The 21,338-nt window shown below is 43.0% G+C and overlaps 1 protein-coding gene across 7 annotated transcripts in view; it reads left to right on the top strand.

Annotated features, from left to right (window-relative positions):
- Positions 1-21,338, top strand: part of CDH20 (cadherin 20) — a 1,654,453-nt gene that overhangs the window by 471,164 nt on the left and 1,161,951 nt on the right. The gene's annotated exons all lie outside the window — the stretch shown is intronic.

The raw sequence follows: 21,338 nt of genomic DNA, 5'->3' as shown, positions 1-21,338 counted from the left end.
AGGTCTAAGAAGGCTCTCATCTCTGTCTGGGTCTCAGTTGGTGCCCAAGCCAGAACAGTGTTAATCTTGGGTTGAAGGCAGGGGCGTAGCTTCATTAATATGAATAGGGGGTGTTAGCTTCAGATTTCCTGGCAATCATGCCGGCACAGGATATTAAAATACATTATACAACAAGCAAGGTGCACGAGAGGGGCTTAAGAGGCAGTGGAAAGAGAGAGGAATGCGGATTGGTGGGTGTACGAAGTGAGAGAAAGTGCATTATTTTGTGGAATAACCAACATTTTTTACGTTTTTCTAAACAGAGAGCGGGCGAGTGTGTGTGAGCAATATTAACCATTTGTATAAAAATTCCTTGTGAAATCTAACAGAAACCTCACCATACCTGACCGAAAGCATCTACACCCAACTGTTTATCACAAAATACATTTATTAGGGGGGTGTAACACCCCACATACCACTATGAAGCTACGCCCTTGGTTATAGGTGCACCAGCTGGGTGCTTCCTACCTGGTGTCCCAAGTACACCTCTGACCACTACCCTATCTGCCACTTACTGGCCTTGAGAGTGAGGCCTGCCCTGTGCAGGGCCTTCCACACCTCCTGGAGGTGGTACAAGTGGCCCTCCAGCTAGAACTGAAGATCACTTGTCATCTGGGTAGACAACACTGAAGTTCTCTAATCCAGCCAGGACCTGGTTGACCAACCTCTGGAATGTGGCAGGGGAGTTTGTCAAGCCAAAGGGCATGACACGGAGCTGATAATGCCCCTCTGCCATTGAGAATGCTGACCCCTCTTTTGCACCCTTGATCAAGGCAATCTGCCAGTACCTAGACTTTAGATGAAATGTGCGGAGGAACTTGGCATCTCCTTACCGGTCAATGAGCTTATCAGCTCAGGGCATGGGGTACATGTCAGTCTCACAGATAGTATTGAGCTCACGGTAGTTCACACAGAACCGTAGTTCAGGAGTGACAGCGGGTAGGGCAGCCTTTAGGACCAAGACCACTGGGCTGGACTAAGGACACTCCTGGAGGTCTCAATCACCCACAACGATAACATTTTGGAAACTGTTTCCTTGATGCTCACCTTTACTCAGTCAACCTGTAAATATTGTGCTTTAGAGGTGGGCTATCCCCAGTAATAATCTCAAGAGTGCACAAATGGTTGACTCCTGGGGTGAGTGAAAACAGAGTTGCAAACTGTCCCTGCAACTTGTGACAGCCACTCTGCTGCTTGGGGGTCAGTGTAGAGGAGAGAATCACACCCTCCACTGACCCATCCTACGCCCAGAGAGATTGTAGGTCTGGGAGAAGTTCACTCTCCTCTTCTGCTCCATCATCAGTAGCCAAGAGCATAGTCAATTCAGACCTCTTGAAATGGGGGTAGATGCAGTTCACGTGCAGAATCTTGAAAGGGTTCCTAGGAGTCTGCAAGTCAACAAGGTAGGTGACATCACTCTTGTACTCTTTCACCTCAAATGGGCCAGTTTACTTATCTTGCAGAGATTGCGGCTCTATTGACACTATGACCCATACCTTTTGACCAGGCTGAAACTCATCCAGAGCGGTATTCTGGTCGTACTAATGTTTTATATTCTCCTGGCTACCTTATAGGTTCTTTTAGACGAGCTTCCTGAAGCTGGCTGTCTGGTTTTGGAAGGCCAGCATGTAACTGAATACATCCTGGGGTGGCTTCCTAGAAGCTTGCTTCCAGCCATTCTTTACCAAACTGAGAAGTCCCCCACAGAGTGCCCATACAGAAGCTCAAAAAGACTGTAGCCAATCCCCTTTTGCAGTACCTCCCTGTAGGCGAACAGAAGGCATGGTAAAAGGATGACACACTTATGCCTCAGTGGTTCTGGAAGACCCATAATCATGCCCTTCAGGGTTCAGTTGAACCTTTCAACCAACCCATTGCTTTGGGAGTGGTTATGAGTGGTGAATTTGTAGTTCACCTCACATGCCTTTGACATAGCCTTGATGTACAGCGACATGAAGTCGGTAGCAATGTTAGATACCACCTCCTTGAGGAACCACAATCTGTTAAAGATCCCCAGCAATGACCTGACCACAGTGGGCACAGTCACTGTCCTCAGAGGGATTGCTTCTGGATACCGGGTGGCATGGTCACAATGCAGCTGAATAAGAAAGAGACACAACATAATGAAAATCAGATGCTAATTTATAAAAAAAAATAAAGCATATTTTTATGGATTTTTAGACACCAAAATCAACAAAATCCGCTGTTGGGTTTCAGAGATGTACATTATTAAGCAAATTGCAAATCACTGTTTTTCACTCCAATTACAAAGAAGCATTGACAACTACCGCAGTTAGCAGTCACTTTGAAATCTTTTGTAAAGTTGTGTTTGGTTTCTGTGGCCTGCTTTGGGTGACTAAAATTGGAATGGAGTGAGTCCCAAGGGCAAATAAGGCTTAGCAGGATAGTTACCTTGTGGTCCAAGCAACCTTCAGTTCAATTCCAAGCTCTATGGGCTAACTGCCATAGACATCAATGGAGCGGTTCTGACGCAAGGGCTCTGGATGCTGAAGATGCTAAAGGACGTAGTGGATGCTGATCTGGTTGATAGGGTTCTTCCTCAGGCACCCCTCAGTCCACGAACATGGTGGCCCGACTTTGGCCACATATATCAATTCCCCTCAAAGTTGGGGTGAAGTCCAGCCACAAAACAGTTGCACTGGTCTCTGGTAACAGGAAAAAAGTGGTTCCCTTTAACTGAGGCTAGTATCCGTCTTGGGTGACCAAAATACAATGCAATGACTCTCCCTGATCCAGTGGTTTCAGGTGCATCTTTTGAGTGCAGGTATTTGGTCTCCCAGTCTGCACTACAGTGGTCAGTGGCTATAAAAGGGATTATGGTTACCAACTCGCTAAGTTAGTTTTTTCATCTTTTCTGTCCCTGGACTTGTAATAGGAAGTTATCAAACTGACTCAGGGAATTTGCCTCTTTCGTCTGAGGCTCAGGGATGACCTGCCTAGAGCAGAGCACCACAGGCACAGTCCTTTCTTTTCTTTGATAGTCCAAGGATCAGCAGGTGGAGTTCAGGCTTTGGTTCAGCATCTCTTTGTTGAGTCCAGGTAATAGCAGGACAGTATTTTTTGATCCTCTCTCCAGTGCACTTGTGGTCTAAGGTCTGGGTACCACCTTTATGCCCACAACTTGCCCTCGGGAGAGGCAGTGACTATTAGCCAATGGGTTATTAGGTCCCCTCTTGCTTGATGATGACTTCCTGCATAGTGTGGCATCTCAATATGCCTGACTGCAATATTTTGCCCACTCCCATGAGGGCACAATCTGTCTTTCAGGGTGTAGAGTTTGGTAGCCTACCTTAGAGGTGTGCCTAATCAGAAGGCTACAGGCCGATGGAAAAAATGGTTTGGCAACTGTTTCCCTCTTTTTGTCCCTGACTCCAACCTGTTTACAGGAACAAAAGAGAACTGTTAGATCTGGGGTCTCTAGTTGGCACAGGTATTCACCTTTGCCCAAGTAGGGACCACAATTCTAGTCATGGTAAGTCAAAGACAATCCAAATTATCCTGTGTCTACCCTGTGGTAGCTTGGCACTGAGCAGTTAGGCTTAACTTAGAAAGCAATGTATAAAGTATTTGTGCAATAAACCATACACTAACACAGTGAAATCACCACAAAAATACACCACTCAGGTTTAGAAAAATATAAGATATTTATCTGGTTAAAGTAAGGTCAAAACAATAAAGATTAAATAAGCACAAGTTGGGACATCACTTTTGCAAGATTAAAAAGAGACTTAAATCCTAGAAATCAACAGATGCCTCTTGTTTGCACAAAGTACCTGGTTTGCGTCAAAAATAACACACACAGAGATCGCAGAGGAGGAGGTGTGTGGAAAAATAGGGTGTGTGTCAGAATTTCCGGCGCGACACAGACGATGGGTCATTTCTTTCCATGCTGCAAGGGGCTTTGCATCGATTTATGGCTCGAAGGCTTGATTCCTCACTGCGATACTGGGATATTTTGGACACCCAGGGATGATGCATGTAAATCATGGGCATGCAGAATGAAGTCACAGGTGTTGCGTCGATCGGTGTGCGATACGTCAAATTTTCTGTCACACGGCAGGCACTGCGTCGATTCTTCACTCAGGGAGTCGGGCTGCATAGTTCCGGTTCGGCTGTGCATCAGTCCGATAGGGCGGTGCATCGAATTTCCAGCTGCAAAGCAGGAACTGCATCGATTCTTCACTCAGGGAGTCAGGCTGTGTCATTCCAGTTCGGCTGTGTGACAATTTTTCGGTCGCACCACTGCTGTGCATCGTTTCCAGCAGGCTGTGCATTGATTTTTGTCGCACAAGACGCTCTTTGAAAAGATGAAGTCTTTTTGGCCTTGACACTTCAGAAAACAGGAGTGAAGCTCAATCCAAGCCCTTGGAGAGCACTTCTCAGCAAAGTCAGAGGACAGCAGGACAACAGCAGGACAACAGCAGGGCAGCAGTGCTTCACAGCAAAGCAGTCCAGATGAGTCTTTTGGGCAGCCAGGTAGTTCTTCTTGACAGGTTTCAAGTTCATATCCAGAAGTGTCTGATTTGGTGGGTCACGGACCCAGTTTATATACACAAAAAAGCCATTGACGCGGGGGAGACTTCAAAGAGTGGTTTTGAAGTGCACAAGGCCCCTTTCAGTACAGGTCCGTCTGCCAGGGTCCCAGTAGGACGTTTGGCAGTACATTGTGTGAGGGCAGACTACTAGCCTTTGAAATGTAAGTGTCAGGCCCTCCACCCTTCCAGCCCAGGAAGACCCCCATTCAATATGCAGATGAGGGCAAGTGTGACTGAGTAGCCTGTGTATGTGGTTGTTTTGGTGAAATGCACAGAGGAGCTGTCAACCATCCCAGCCCAGACGTGGATTGGAGAAAGGCTGTAAGGCACAGATGGATTTGAGTGCAGAGAAATGCTCACTTCCTAAGCGTGGCATTTCTAAAATAGTAATATAAAATCCAAACTCACCAATAAGCAGGATTTCCTATTATCATTCTGGCCATACTAAATATCACCTGGTTACCCCTTTCTGATCAGAATCTACCACTCAAACAGTATGTGATGGTAGTCCTAATGCTATCCTAAGAAAGGAGCAGGCCTCATAGTAGTGAAAACGAATTTAGGAGTTCCCCAATACCAGGACATATAAAAGACACATGCACATATCCTTCCTTTTGCCTTCATAGCACCCTGCCTTATGGGTTACCTAGGGCCTACCTTAGGAGTGACCTATATGTAGAAAAAAGGAGGTTTAGCACTTGGCAAGTACTTTTAAATGCCAAGTCAAAGTGGCAGGCCTGAGACATGGGTAAGGGGCTACCTATGTGGGTGGCACAACCAGTGCTGCAGGGCCACTAGTAGCATTCAATTTGCAGGCCCAGGGCACATGTAGTTCACTTTATTAGGGATATACAAGTAAATCAAATATGCAAAATGGGTATGAGCCAATGTTACCATGTTTTCAGGGAGAGAGTACATGCACTTTAGCACTGGTTAGCAGTGGTAAAGTGTCCAGGGTCCTAAAGCCAGCAAAAATTAGTTCAGAAAAAGAATAAGAGGAAGGCAAAAAGTTTGGGGGTAACCCTGCAGAGAGGTTATTTCCAACAACCATCTGTACAACTATTTACACTGCAGCATCGACCCCTCCTTGGGACCGCCAATGCAAAGGTCTAGCAACACCCACCCTTGAAGTCTAGCCTGCTCTTTGTGTTACACTGTTACTTCAACTCTCTCCCTGCTCTTCACGACCCTCTCCAATGCGAATGGGACTCTTGGCACAGACTTTGAGAAGGTAAACTCAGTAGGCCTAACCTAGTGACTGTACTCGACCTGCCCTCCATCTCCGTCAGCCTGAAAGTGTGACTTTAATCTGGTCGAGTGCAACCAGATATCCCCAGTTGGTGCTTTATACTTTTTAGAGCTATTTTTACCTAAAAACATTAAAAATTCATACTCCAGATCAACTGGTTGAATTTTTTGCCATTTTGTTCTTGGTTTATTTATTAAATTTGACTTGGTGTAGGATCATTTTTGTGTGATGTTTTTCACTTTAAAGTCTAAAGTGTTGTACAAAAACTTTACGTGTTGTCCCTACGTTACACCTGACTGCTCTGTATTAAGATACTAGAGAGTTTAGCAGAGGTTAATTTAGGGTTGGCTTGTGCCTCACCTTAACAAGGATTGTGATTGCTGCTTGACCATGGCTCACACCCCAGTAAGCCTACAACGCAGTTCCTCACAGCAGCTCCACAGCCGACTGAAGCTCAGGTTAAAACAACTACCCTCAGTCAGCTTAGGGCATTGTGAAACAAAATTATGCAAAAGTGAATTATATATTTGTAGTGAGATGCATACAAAATGACAGCTGCAAAACATGAAACGCCTTGCAGGGGACAGTGTGTTCTCGCTATATGTGGCCCCAACAACATGTGATTGGGAAAGGCAGAGGTTGATCAAGGCCCCTCAATTTACAGCCTGAGACAAGTAGGTACTGGTGTACCTATACAGTGAAGGCATTGTTGGCCCTGAAGGTGGAGAAGACACTAGTAAGCACACTGTGGCAATACTACACAACGAATGGCCCAAAACATAAGATTTGTTGCCAGTCCATTGTGGCTTAAAATTGCAAAGGTAATGTACAGTGCAGCAAATACCTTTCCAAACCTGGCAGAAGTTGCTTAGGTCATTATCACTTCTAAAGCTGCCTGAGGCCACATAAACAAATGCAGGTAAATGCTGCTAACGTATCGCACATAATGTAATGTGTTCAAATACTACAATGCATCAGCATGAACAGTACAACAAAAGACAATAGCATGATGCCATATCAGATCACAGTAGAACTTCACTGAAAAACTATACCTTGTTGGGACACCACATACTCAACAGTGAAATAGGGCTTTATCAAGATCAATAGGCACAATAGACAGATAACTGCCAAGACATGAGATGCTAAATTGGACAATTGTCACCTACCACCCACCTCAACCATCAGAAAAACCTACATTAAGCAACAATGGTTGTCAAGTGATGTCTGACAATGTGTCAGGTGACAACATCAGACACAGACTCTTGTCAGGCTTCAATACAAGAGATCTGAGATGGCCTTTCCCTTTACCTGGTCCAGATATTGCTAATTAAACAATCTACTTCACGTCATTCATATTGCAGTAGGTGAGATTGCTTCTTACACATAAGTTGCACATCCAGCTAAGGATCGTCATATCACAGAACTAGTTTTTTCGGACAAACAAGTGGCTTTTCGACTTTTTGCTCTACCCAGGCAGGACCACGGTAGATACGTATGTCAGAAATGTATGTATGGGGAGAATAACGCATCGTCCATATCTTCTAATTGTAGCGAAACTGTTGACACTGTGATCGAAGTATCAACACTTCCTACGGGTTTGAAGCACTTAGGGATCGAAATACATGGATAAACAGTAGTGCAGGAACATGTAAATCGTACAAAATAAATTGCTTGTTCTGACGCGCCTTTAAATAATGATTTGTTGCAAGGAAAAACAGGACTGCCGTTTGTTGTTGCTGCTTACATAGTAACCTTGAATATGTGAAATATGGAGGGTTACGGGTTCATCTGTCACGTTCAGTGTGGTGATCTTATTGGGTTTGGAATGATTATCAATTAGATCACTTGCAGAAAAAAGGGTGTGAATTACATTTTCGACATTACCAATCTCTTCCATTGCTTTTTTCCTTAGTTAGAGGGTTCGCCTCCCTGCTCAGGCAGTGTTTGCACACTTGTTATGGCGTTTGCTTCTGCTACACACTCCACACATACACAATTATGGGATAGGTGTGCCTTTGGATAGGTATGTTTGATAGGGATCTGTTTTTAAATTTGTGGGACGTCTGTTGTTGTGTGTAATGTGTATTGTTTGTAGATTTGCTCTGGTGTGTGCCAACAATCCTTTGATTTGCACAGCAGTTGCTCTTTGGTCCACAGATGCCCCAAGTGCATTGCCATACTTGCAGCAGGAGTACCATCAGGGACCAGACGGGCCTCTTATTCCACCGGGCATTTCTCCAATAGGTTGGAGCCCTTGGAGTCTGGTTTTGAAAGTCCAAGGCTGCTCCTGGTGCCTCTGTCCCTTTCCCCTAGGTATCTGAGGTTAATTGCGGAAGGCACAGGGCGACTTTAAGAGGGAGAGAAAGAGAGGAATAGAGAGAGAAAGTAGAGCGAAATCGATAGGAGAAAAAAGAGAGAGGAGATAGAAGCAGGGAGGATCGATGGATGGAAAGGGCAACACTACGTGACGAGATGAGGGGAGAGGAGCTGGTTTGATTATTTTAGCCATTTTGGCTTCTGGTTCCCCAGTGTAGTCCTGGTACCATCTTTTTAAGGTAGAGCCTGCATTGCATGCGCTTGCGCATGTGTTTCGCTAGCGAGAGCTCTATGAATTAAAAAGGGCTCGGAGCCCCGTCCACATCACGTCAGTGTCTTTCATTGGTTTGTGGGCTTGCCTGTTAGAATCTGCTTGATTTAATTACTGGAAGGCATGCATACATCATGCCTTTTCCGGTGGTTAGCCCTCCTCAAGCGCATCGACCAAGCACAGAAAACATACGAGGCTCGCTGTTTTCCATCCGGTTCGTGGACTACTTTTTCTCTATTTTCGCAGCGTGATCTCGCTTGCCAGAAGACCAGCGCTTTGCATAATATTGACCCTTTTACAGAGTTAATTGCACTTTTTCCGGTTACGTACATAAGTGCACTTTTGCTGATAGGTTACATTACGAGAGAACTGTAGCAGCGCGTTAGCGCTGTTTTGTTTTCTTCTTTCAGCTTACATATAGATCTGAATGTATGTAGAGGCTCAGCGCCAAACATGATTATCACGCTTAGTGCCCCACATTGGGAAAGCATTACCTTGGTTTATGTGGCAAGAAAAGTCCGGTTAGGAGTTTACAACGCTATTACCTCTAACACGAGCAAACGCGAGACCCATTGCATTGCAAATGCTTGTATTGTTTTGCAAGACACTACTCTATCACTTATATTTCCGCATGTGCTTTAGCGGTGATATTGTCCACGGTTTGTAGGTTTCTGTTGCTCTTTTCCAAAAGAGGCGCCATGGCGAAAATGTGTCTTTTTAAATAAGAGATGTAAAAAGGAAAATCAATTGATAAACTTTATGAAAGGATAAATAAGAAGTGAAATGCCTGGATGTCAAAGCGCATTCACACCTGCAAAATGTTTACACGTCTAGAACTGGGTTGCCATGGAATTTCAGGCCTACACAGAAAAACGAGTATTCTTTGCAGACAAGTGCTGTTTTATTTTTTCTGATAGTGTATTGCTGCAATTCACAATGAACAAGATTAGCATTTTAAACCCCCGCTGTCACGATTTCTAAAAAAAACAGAACTTGACTTTGGAAAGATAGCACTTGTATATTTTTATCCCTATGTACCATTACGCAAAGAGACGAAAACAAGTAATTTCCCAAAAATATTATAGTGGTTATAGGCATTCGTCACTTATTTACCCCGGAGGTCTGCACATTGTTTTCACCCACACGTTTCTGAAAGTTCACCATTTTCCCCTTTGCACATTTTCCCACTTTTCTTTAGACCTCTCTCAAGCAAGTTTTTTTCACTTAGGATTTGAAGAAAGACATTTTCCATGACCCACTGAGTACTTTGTAGTATATTTGTGTATTTGCATCATAATTCTATTTTAGAAAATTATGCAGAAGTATTTCTCCGCAAGTTTACATTTTTGTTCGCTCATTGGCTTTGCAGAAGAAAGTAAAGCCTTTTTTTCAGAAACATTTTAGTGTTACATAAGTCAAAGTAATTTGGTGGAAAATGCATTGCTATTAGCCGATGTCATGAAGTGTAAATCTTAAATTACATAAAGTTTGAAAAGATTTTCGTGGACCTTGGCAAAGTTGCACACCCTTCCTTCCCAAACTCAGAACATTACAATAACGGCATGTCATTTCATGGCCATACTTTAACGGGAGAAACTTCTGACATCAAATTCAAGTCCACCTTTTAACCTAGTAATAAAATACTTTTCGCAAATATACACAATTTCCTGGCACTCATAACAGGGTCACAATTTCCTACTTTATCACGTGTTTCTGTTTTACAACGAAACCTCAGAAAGGCCAAGAGATGTCATACCAACCTGCCATTTCTCTAAACATTTCATCCAAGATTTAAAAGTGTTTGCTTATGTTTCTTATGTACAATTTCCCATATCATATAGGCCTCTCAAAAAAAGATGCAATTATTAAAGGTAAATGTAGATACCTCAGAAGAGTTCAACTGCATTAGCACTGCCGACTTTTTATGTTCATACGCCAAAGAAGCTGCAGAAAATCAAATACAAATGCACACTTTCTGCCGCCTTCTGAAATACTAACAAATGAAACTGCAAAAGAAAATAACACCGATCTTTATTACCATAATCCTCACAATTGTATTTTGATGATGCACGTGTAATTTTACATACACCCTAAGGCAGGGGAAGGCCTGAAGTAATCTCCTTTCAGCAAAAGCAGATATCAACATATTTTAGGTGTGATGTCTCTGACCTGGACCTGTGGCAGTCTTGATCCTAGGCGCGCATACGAAACATATATTTATGAAATGTAAACATCCAGAGAAACTCAATCTGCCATCACTTATGTTGAACCTGTACATTTATCTACTCATCCTGCTCAGGGAACTGACGCAGATATCAAAATACACATCTTAACTTTTGTTTAATATAGAAAAATACTAAACTATGAGAATGATGTACAACCTTTTGTTTTGCGACCCGCAATTTGCGATCCATTTGCAAATTGTAGATTGCGAGTCGAAAAACAAAATGCACAACAGTGTGAACAACACTGTTTGTGATTCCCAAAATGGACACAAGGGACCTGCCTCTTTAATATTCATGAGGCACGTCGCAATTTGCAACCCATTTGGGAATGGCTGGACTCACTGGGATGGTGGCGTGCTGGGCTCAGCAGACCACCATGTCTGTGACTGCTTTTCAATAAAGCAGTTTTTATGGTCAAGCACGCAAGCACTCTAGCCTGTTGTAATCCCTCTGTGGGATTTTAACCACGCCCACTGCACGCCCATCAGTTTTGTTGGTTCGTGGACTTGCCTTTTAAAATTTGCTTGATTTTATTTGTGAAAGGCATGCATATGTCATGCCTTTTCTGGTGTTTAGCCCTCCTCGAGCGCACTGACCAACTACTGAAAACATACAAGGCCCCATGTTTTCTGCTTGGCTTCTGGACTACTGTTTCTGTTTATTTCGTACACAGCGCAATCTCGCTGGGCAGTAATCAAGCGTTTTGCATGACATGACCCTCTTACATGGTTAACTGCATAACTGCCGAGAGGTTTGACTGCAAGTGAACTTCTGTTTCCTTTTGTGTCTCTCTTTTGCGCTTCAAGCTCAGGCTGAAGTGCTTTATTTCGCTTAAGTGAAACAGTTTTACTTTTAATTTTCAAGTTATGTGGCAAGAAAAGTCTGGTTAGGACTTTACAACACTAATAGCTCTAAATCAAGCAAATGCGAGACCCATTCCATTGCAAATGCTTGTTTCTATTGCTTTTTGTATGACTGTGGGTTTAGATTGGCTATTTATGCCCTTTTCCTCCATTACGGGTATGTTGGATATCCCCCCATTAAAATATAATTAGTACGGAAAGACATCTCTGTTTAGCTGTACGAAGGGATTCGCTGTCTCCAAGATTGTGTCAGCTAAGGTGAACGTTCTTCAAATAGATATGGAGATATGTTCCCCAACTACATAACTGCGACAGGGTCCTTTTATTGAAAAAATGTGGTCAACTGGGAAAAATGTTCAGCACTTTCAATGTGAAAAAGATATTTTTCGACAAATTTGAACTTTTAATGGGTATGCTTAATGGGGAAAGGTCGTCCCATTACTTTTGAAAATGCCTTCTTCATTTTATAAAAAAACATAGCATTTGCTGTGAAGGCACATATTTGGAGCCTCTTAAAGATAATTGCCTTCAAAAGCAAGAGTAAAGTCAAGCTCAGAGCAAATGTACTGTTTTCTTTGATTTTATAATAGCTATGAACTACAGTGGCTTGACTTAAAACGTGGTTAGTGCTGACTTAACTGTACTACTATTATGTCTTGTAAAATATTAGTCAGACAAAATCAATCATCACCAAGATTCATCTAAGAACAGCAGAATGGTTACTTGACTTTTTTTTTTCTTTTTCTTGCTTTACAATAAGGAAGTATAGGCCATATGCACAAACAGTAGTAATAGCGATTTCCAAATAGTGATTTTATCTGAATCGCTATTTGGATATCACTATTCCTTATGTATGAAACTTTTTGTTTCATACTTGTGATTCCTAGTGGGTCACAAATCGATCTAACTCATGAATGTTAATGAGGTAGGTCGCTGTTTGCGACCCATTAGGAATGCATGACATCATTGGGGTGGTGGCCTGCTGAAGTCAGCAGAGCTCCATGTCCGAGATTGCCATGGAGCAAAGTTTTTTTTTCCACCTATTATGTTTTTTTAAATGCAACCAGATTTCCTTAAAGGAAAACAGGATGTGTTTCAACAATAAACATTGAAACGTTTTGTTTTCATTTTTTAAGAGCAGGCAGTGGACTGAGGGACCCACTGTCTGCTCTTAAAAATAGTTTCCAACATTCACAAAGGGAAAGGGTCCCATGGTAACCCTTTCCAATTAGCAAATGTATTACCACCCGCTTTGAGTTGGCGACAAAATATAATTTTGCGACTGCATTTTGGCCGCAAAAGCTTAATACATAACTTTGGAAATAGTTGTTGAAAGGGATGCCCTAAACACACCCCTTCCAAATAGCGATTTCTACACCCAAACCCTGAATCTGGAGAATTGCAGTTTGGGTGTGTGTACATTGAGAAAACATTTTTCACCATCGCAAATGGCCCAATTCTGTGAACCAGGATGTTTGCAACGGCAAAAATGCTTTGTACATCTGGCCCTGTTTTTTCTATGCAGAAAACCCTTAGCATATTTAAGCATATATTTTGATTACTTACACCTGACCTATACTCACAAGAGGAGAGGGAAAAATAACACCACTTTCCCTCTCACTTTGTATCACAAAACACAAAAAGATTAATGAAACAACAGTAGTTTCCCACCTTCTAGCGCAACCCCTAGTGGTGTCATGCTTCATCATTGGACATGCTAGGATATGCAGTTGGTGTTATAGCATGATACTGTGAGATGTTAAGGGCAGCATAGTAAAAGGACATGGTGTTGCTCTAGATGGTGGGGAACTATTGTTTCATCAGTCTTTTGTGTTTTGTACTCACAAGTAATCTCATTTATAACTCTACTTTCTTGTTCCAGTCCTTAGAGCATGTGGTTTGTCCATAACCTTGAGACAAGTGCACCACTTCCTATCTAAAAGAGAACAAAAGTTTAAACTATGTCCATCAGCAATAGAAACCAACAAGCGATATAAGCTCAGAACGCATAAGGCATAATGAGTATGCAGGGACCCAAAAAAAGGGACGCCATCAATGGCCAGTTCTTACTAGGAAACAGGAGACTCAAGAAAACCAATGAAAGCTGCCCCTCAAAGGCTCCCAAGCAAGTTGCATGAGCAAAATGTCAGAAGGAACAGCCAAGATTAAGTACGAAGATCTCACACAGAGAAGGTACAGCACAGGCTTAATAAAACTCAATAGGAAAGTCGAGAGCCTACCACTGATTCCAGCCCCTGGGGAGGGCCAAAGAAGAGGAAGGCACCAAATTCATCTCAGCACCAAGCACATTGTGAAGTACATGTGGAGGATATAAACAAGCACGATGCCAAATTTAAAACTGGGGCCTTAAGGCACACAAAAAATTGAAACAAGAAGCATGGACTACATAATTAGCAAAGTAACAGTACAGCAAACAACCTACTGGACACCGACCCCAGTGGACCGTGCACTCTAATGGAAAAAATCAAGGATGTCCTTAAGAGACGCATATGCAGCACACATGTAAGCATGCCACGGAATGAGACCAGTCCTGAAAGCAACATATATGCACGATATACATTAAAGCACAGTAACACAGAGCACAAATGAAGATAGTCAAGTGTAATACCTATGGAATATAAGCCCAATGGGGCAAGCAAACACCATATAAACATAAACAAATAAGCAGTCAGCCTCTGCCATGAGCACATTATGCCCACTCTTTGGACTACTGCAGTGGCATAACATTATCCCCGAAGCCCTGCGGTGTGTGGGCCCTGAGGATCAGGGGGCACTCAGCACAGCTGGCACTCTGCAGCGGCCTGACCTGAGAGCTCCTGACTGGGTCTGGGCATGGGCTCCATGTACTTTGCGGGGGGCTCAAGTTCTATTACGCCTCTGGCCTACTGGTAGTACAGAGCAAAGGGAGTGACCTACACCAGAAAAACTCAGGGGTAGAGGGAGTCTAAAGCCCCAACAAGAAGGCAAGCAACTTAGGCAAAACATGCCCAGGATTTACCAAGCTTCAATTTCATCAAGGAGGATAAGGGAGTTTGCTCAGAACTAGGAGCAAAATAGAAAAGGAGCAACAAGGACTGCTAAAAAAGGGTCCATCAACCAGAAGAAGTATGCCTGGGGCACTCCATCCCCCAGTTCCGAAGCTCAACAGGCAAATAGTACAAGTGAACTCCTGAGTCGGATGCATTTAAATAAAAATGAAAAGTGTTCTTTTCATTTTTGAAACACAGGGAGTGGTCAAAGGGACCACTACCTGCTCTTAAAAAATGATGTCACCCACAAACACAAATGGGTCCCTCGGGGACCCATTCCCATTTGCAAATGGGTTACCATCTCCTTCATGGAGTCAGTATGAATGTTTTGAGATCGCATTCCAGTCACAAATCATTCATACATTCCCCTTCGACTCGCTATTAGGAAGGGATGTCTTTAACAACTCCCTTCCTAATACCGAATTACAAGCCCTATTTATGAGTTGGTAATAGGTTACCAATTCACAAAATAGGGTTTGTACATGCAAAAATGCTTTTTAACAGTTGCACATGGCCCAGTTCACTGTTTGCACCCGCTAAAACCTTTGGTACATGTGGCCCAGCACTCCTAAGCACCACAAAGCAAACAGTAACCCCAAAGATAGCGACCACAACCCTAAACTCAAGCCCGTCCTTGAGTAATATCGTGCACATAGCTTGTAGTGTACAGATTGGGATAGGAAGTGATAAGTAGAGGGTATTCTCTTCTCATCCCCACCCTGTAAACACAGTTAGTCTAACCATTCTAAGAGTAGCTTCAATGCAAATTATTTGTGAATACCCACCAACAAATAAATCTATAGTAGTTAAAAAAAAATTGCATGTCCATGCTTCTCCAGTCTCTTTTCTGACACTAATTTTAAAAGTCAGATTGTAACAAATGCACTATAGTGGTGCACCACCTTTGTTAGGGCACTTGAAATTCTAAAAACGTATCATATATTTTATCTTGAACCATAACGAAAATGCTTTTTTGCTCAGCCAGGATATTAAATTATTATGGGGGTCATTCTGACCCCGGCGGGCGGTGGTTGCCGCCCGCCTGGAGGGAACCGCCATTTGGCCGCCCCGCGGTCAAAAGACCGCTGGGGCCATTCCAACTTTCCTGCTGGGCCGGCGGGAATAGTGGCCTGCAACACTGAAGCCGGCTCCGAATGGAGCCGGCGGTGTTGCAGGTGTGCGATGGGTGCAGTTGCACCCGTCGCGCTTTTCACTGTCTGCTAGGCAGACAGTGAAAAGCATGCTGGGGCCCTGTTAGGGGGCCCCTGCACTGCCCATGCCATTGGGATGGGCAGTGCAGGGGCCCCCAGGGGCCCCAGGACACACGTACCCGCCATCCTGTTCCTGGCGGTAAAAACTGCCAGAAACAGGCTGGCGGGAAGGGGGTCGGAATCCCCATGGCGGCACTGCTTGCAGCGCCGCCATGGAGGATTAGCCCAGCAGGGGGAAATCCGGCGGGAAACCGCCGGATCCGGTTTTTCGACCGCGGCTTTACCGCTGCGGTCGGAATGGGCAGGGAAGCGCCGACAGCCTGTTGGCGGTGCTTCCGTCACCCGCTGCCCTGGCGGTCTATGACCGCCAGGGTCGGAATGAGGGCCTATGTCTCTTCTTGTGAAAAAGATATATTTTTTTCAAGAATGCTGTCCGTTTTTAACGCTTTCACTGCTATATTGATGCAAATGTACATCGTGAAAGGGTGCCTACGAGACGCCTTGATGAAATATATGTAAGTGTGTGTATATATATATATATATATATATATATATATATATATATATATATATTGGGCCCCAATAGGGCAGATCCTCCTTCAGTGCCTGTCCATGAGGGAACGCAGTGTGCAAGTGTGCTATACTTTCTGGACACCAAGAAACCCCCTCAAAAATAATATAGGATCACTAGTGATGACACATATATCTCAAATGAGAAAGTCAGGGATCCACAGACCCACCTAGGTTCATTCATAAATTAAGCTGATGAGAGGGGCCGGAAGTGGCTAAGGATAGGTGTTACTGGTCCCAGCCACTCCCTAGCAAAGCACTGCAGCTCAAGGTCCTTTTTCTAGTTGGTTGAAGGCAGGAGGTGGGAAGGAGACTGTGAGGAGCTACATAGCTCCTCCCAACATCCCTCCCATCACCCCTCCCAATCCCACCTACTGAAGAAATTAACCAGAAAGTAGGGATTGTAAGGAGCTACATTAGATTGCTACTAGCTCCTCTCATTCCATTCCATACTTTCATACTCAATTTCATACAACTCCTTTCTCTCAAAATGATTTTCTGTCCAACAGAAACATTCTGGAAGGAGCTGTGTGTCTCTGGTCCAGCAAAGAGCCGGATGATGTTTCAATTTTATTTAATCGCAGAAAAACTTTACACAGCTCTTTAGTGGGAGCAGAAGCAGAGTCTGTGCCCCAGTAGAAGATCCAGGCATTGGTTAATCGTTTCTTAGCCTCAGAAAAAAACCAAACAGCATTTCAAACCTTGCTGGTTTCTGTACACACATCTCTGCACCCTAACGGGGAGCCCAAACACTGTTTGGATTTTTGGGAAGAAATCCCAACAGGATTGGCTCCTAGCCAGGGTACAGACATACACTTCTCTGCCCAATGGCAAGCCTAGGCGCTTCTTGGATTTTTTCTAGCCTATGACAAATAATTCAAACAGGGTCTAAGTCCTTGCTGGGTGCAAGCACACATGTCTGTGCCCTACGGATGAGCAAGAACATGGTTTGGATATTTTGTCTTAGCATAAAAATTAAACAGCGTCTAAGTCCTTTCTGAAGCACAGGCACACAATTCTGAGCCCAAGCAAGGAGCTGGATGAAGTTTGGATTATTTTTTGCCTTAGAAAAACTTCAAAAAGTATCAGGCTCGTTGCTGTTGTGCAGACAAGTATCTCTGTGCACTAGTGAGGAGCCCTGATGCTGTTTGGATTTTAATATCAGCATAAGAAAAAAAGAGTGACAGCTTTGGCTCCCTGCTGGAGCACAGACACACACACCTGCACCCAAGTGAGGAGCCTAAGTATTATTTTATATTTTTATTAGACTAAGAAAACATCCTAACAGCATCCAGCTCATTTCTGTAAGGCAGAGTCACACGGGATGTCACAGTTTTTTTTCACCCAGAATTCCCTGAACAGGTCAAGCATATGTAAAAAATAATTTCCTCACATTTCTGTAATTGAAGGTTCTTGGCTGTGTAGGGGAAAGCATTATGCCCAACATGCAGTGTTCCTACACTTCTTCAACTCAAAAAAATACCCCACATGTGAGAGTAGGATTATCATTACTGGCAGGAAAAAGTGACAGTGTGAAGTCAATATAGTATCAATGTGGTCTTCACAAGGTAACAATTTTAGTCTACTCGTGTCCCATGCAATAGGCCCACCCATACATGAGTGATCCCGTTTTTATCAGGAAAACTGTAGGAGCATTACATGATATGACTTTCACCATTTGCCTGTAGTTCTTGAACTTTATGTCACAGAATATAGACATAACATTTGCAGAAAAGTGTGGGAAAAACATGTTGGGATTCTTGTAAGTCGCATCCCTTTGTATTCCTCTGTATCTTTAGTTTTCAAGAATATCATGGATTGATGATTCTCCTATGTGCCGGTTGACCCTGACCCCAAATACTGCATCCCCCATCTAATCGCTCCCTTCTAAACACATTGCCTGGTATCTACTCTGTAGATCTATGCTCACACACATGCAAACTCAAGTATGTCTGATAATCACACACTCGGACGACTTCAGGGAACACATTTTTGTGTCAAGGCTCGGGAATGTGTTCCTGTGTGAGGCTCAATAAAATTGGAAAAACCAGGATACTGATTGCTAGAGACTGGAACCTGACCCTTCTTTAGATCAGGCACACCAGACCTTATCAATGATAGGGACCCGAACATCCTCAAAGACATCACAATAGATCATATATTAGTTGACACATGGAGACCTATTTACTTCAAAGCAAGAGAATACACCATGCTCTGTGCGTGGTATGCACATATGAGTTGACTTCTTAATGGCAATGCAGCTTACACCTGCATTTCACCTCATGCATGATATTAGAAGTTGGGTAATCATTTGCCTTACTCTTGGACTTACATCACCTTACCCGAGTATGTGGAGAAAGAACATCGCAATTTACTGATACACCAAGGGAAAAATAAACTATGAATGCACCTGGCAGACTGCATGGACCACTACCTGCCCTTAAAAAATAATTTGGGGTCCAGTCACAAAGGGGAAGGGGTCCCGTTTGCGAGTGGGTTACCATCCACTTCAAGTGGATGGTAACTGCGACTCCATTTGCGACCGCGTATGCGGTCGCAAATGGAGTTGCATACCACTCCGACTCGCAAATAGGAAGGGAACACTCCTTCCTATTTGCGACTCTGAAATGCATTTTGCGAGTCGTCCCGATTCGCAAAATGCATTTCTGCATAGAAAACTCAGGTTTGCGACTCGCAAATGGCGATTTTCGCCGTTTGCGACTCGCAAACCGTTTGCTACATATGGCCATTAGCTCTGTATAAAGAATGAGGAGCAAGATAAGCTAGAGGCAAACGTCTTATGATTAGCTATACCAGCTCTATCACCTGCACTATTAAGGAAATTGACTTTCGCTAAGTATGAGCTTTATTACTTTGTTATGGTGCAGGCTGAATACACACTACAAAAAATAAAAGTCAGGCACTATGAACATGGAGAAAAGTCTGGTCATCTCCTGGTGATAAGGTGATGATCACTCTCATTCCCAGGCCCACTGAAGACCCATTATTGTGCACAAGTTACAGAGCCATTTCTCTAATGGACTTAGATGTTAAAATATTGGTAAAGGTACTAGCAAACCGGCTAAAAAAACATGACACCCTTAATACAACACTTACAGGTGGGATTTGTCTCAGGCGGGTCATTAGGAGATACCATGAGAATCATTTAAGATATACTATGTCAAGTTGAGAAAGACAATGACTAGAAAATTGTTCTTTCAATAAATGCTGAGATGACTTTCATTTGTGTAGGATGGACTTACTGAATGCACACAGTAGAAATAGCTTGCCTGTTATTAGAAAGGCAAAATGGCTATTTCAAGACCCACTGTACTGCACAAGTGATGGGGTCTTATATCATAGACTCCCTCCATCTAAAGAGGGAGGAGGCAGGGACATTCCTTCTCCCCACTCTTATTCTTGTTAGCCCTGGAGCCTTTAGCAGCAGCCATTACACTAACAAAGGACATAGAGGGAATTGTGACTGCAGCAGGCCAAATAAAATGATGCCTAGTACCGATGAGAGTCTCCTTATGTTATAAATAAAGCTCCCAGTTTTCCGGCTTTACTAATTTTTAAAGATAAATACATCTATTGTCCTGTCTGTATTTTTAAAAAAAGGATTTCCTAATGAAGCATAAATAACTGCAGCAGGACATCTGTTTAAGCTGTTCTACAATGCAAATCATTTCAAATGACAATATTGTACTGTGAATGGCTAAAACCCATTGGGCATTCACAAATGAGTAAAGCTTTGTTGGTTAAATGAATGTGGAAATATATCCATTGGTACTTCTTTTTTAATTCTGAGAACAAAATAAATAAGGATAACTACATATAAAATAATAAAAAATAAATATGGATAAATACACACATAAATGTAAAAATAATAAATACCATAAAACCCTAAACCCATTCTCATCAGTAGCAGCACTGATGCCAACCCGTGCTGGGTTTTCTATCTTGTAGAGATTTTGGGTCACTTTGAGCAAGACTCAGGTACTTACCCTTATCCCTTATACTAGTTGAGGGTCTAAAGCCCTGCACCTCTTCCAGGGGGTCCCAAATACTCTAAAATTCATAAGCATATTGTCAACAGACATCTCAAAAATATGTACCAAGACAACGGATTACTGTGTCCTCACCAACCATCCAATAACTTAAAGAAACAGTCGCTTATTGGACTATCTTTCTGGGGAAGGACATGGGTGATAAAATTACAATACATTCCAGATTAAATTATATGTTAATGATGCAGTTCCCTGATACTTGATATTGGAAATAAAACAGATGATAAAATAATTTGACTGAGAGATTTCACAGCCTTGAGCTGAACTGTCAAAACTCTATGTCACAGTAATATTGAAAGGGTAGGTCTTCCTCACATGCACTCATATGACCTAGACCATAGGTTATCACACTTTGATCAGCATTTCATGAGGGTGCACAACCTCCTGCTTGACTGCTTATCAAAAAGCTTCTGTGGGCAGTTAGGAATGGCAGAGGACTCCTCTTTAATGATATTAACATTGAGAGAATAACAGATTTGTACTTTCCTCCAAAATTTCAGCATGGATCACAATACAGCAGAACCTTAACATAAAGTCATAGTTCATGCAGAGGCACCCCTTAGGGTAAATAACTTAGGATGGGGAGGGCTATATTCCTGGAGGAATTAGTCACCGGCAATTAATATTCAGTACCTCACATCAGGACACCACCTCAAATCTTTTGAGGACTGTTACCACAAGCTCTACAACAATCCCAGTGATAAAGATACCATAAAATCTCAGACTTTCTTAGAACACTTCTCAAGCTGCAAACCATGAAACTTCATCCCGTCTACCATCTAGACATATTTGGACAAATGAGGAAAACACAAAGGAGAGATCTCGGGTTTGTACTGCCCTTTAGTGCCAATGATCTCCAAAATGATAATAGAAGCTTTGAGATTGAAATGGTAGAACAGATTAGCACAGACCTGCTCA

The sequence above is a fragment of the Pleurodeles waltl genome, chromosome 2_2 (assembly GCF_031143425.1).
Source record: "Pleurodeles waltl isolate 20211129_DDA chromosome 2_2, aPleWal1.hap1.20221129, whole genome shotgun sequence".
Lineage (NCBI taxonomy): Eukaryota > Metazoa > Chordata > Amphibia > Caudata > Salamandridae > Pleurodeles > Pleurodeles waltl.
This window is presented reverse-complemented; position numbering and strand designations above follow the sequence as displayed.